Raw genomic sequence first — 537 nt, 5'->3', positions numbered from 1 at the left:
GTTCTGGAGAATTGGCAGTATTTGATCATTTATAATTTACCACTATTTTCTTTTTTAGTCCTTCCATATTATTCCATTAGCTGGTGCAAAAATTTTATTAAGTAATGTGAAGCTAAGTTTACAGAAGACTTCATACTAGGTCATTACAGAAGTCTTCGTTTATTAATTCATAGCCATTATCAAATTCTCAATTTCAATCCTTACTCTGAAGAAAATAATCCATTTGTCATTGTTTACAACTAATCCCTTATTTTATTGTGTCTAATAACAAAATATCCCTTTCGTTCAGTTTTAAAAGTCACTAAAAATGTTACATGAAATTTATAAAAAGGGTGTATATTATATAGAAGATGGTTGGGGATGTGGTCGGTTAAGAACACAAATAAGTAATACTTATTTTACTAGTACCAACATTTCAGCCAGCATTCTAAGTTTTCATCAGGGCTTAAAACAAAATAACCATAATGAATAAAAGTAAAAATAGAATAACAAGAAACATAAGCATTTTTTAAACTAATTTTGTAATTTATATTTTTA

Source organism: Halyomorpha halys, unplaced genomic scaffold (assembly GCF_000696795.3).
Source record: "Halyomorpha halys isolate HHAL.00 unplaced genomic scaffold, Hhal_1.1 Scaffold141.1, whole genome shotgun sequence".
Taxonomy (NCBI): Eukaryota; Metazoa; Arthropoda; class Insecta; order Hemiptera; family Pentatomidae; genus Halyomorpha; species Halyomorpha halys.
Note: the sequence above shows the minus strand (reverse complement) of the source record.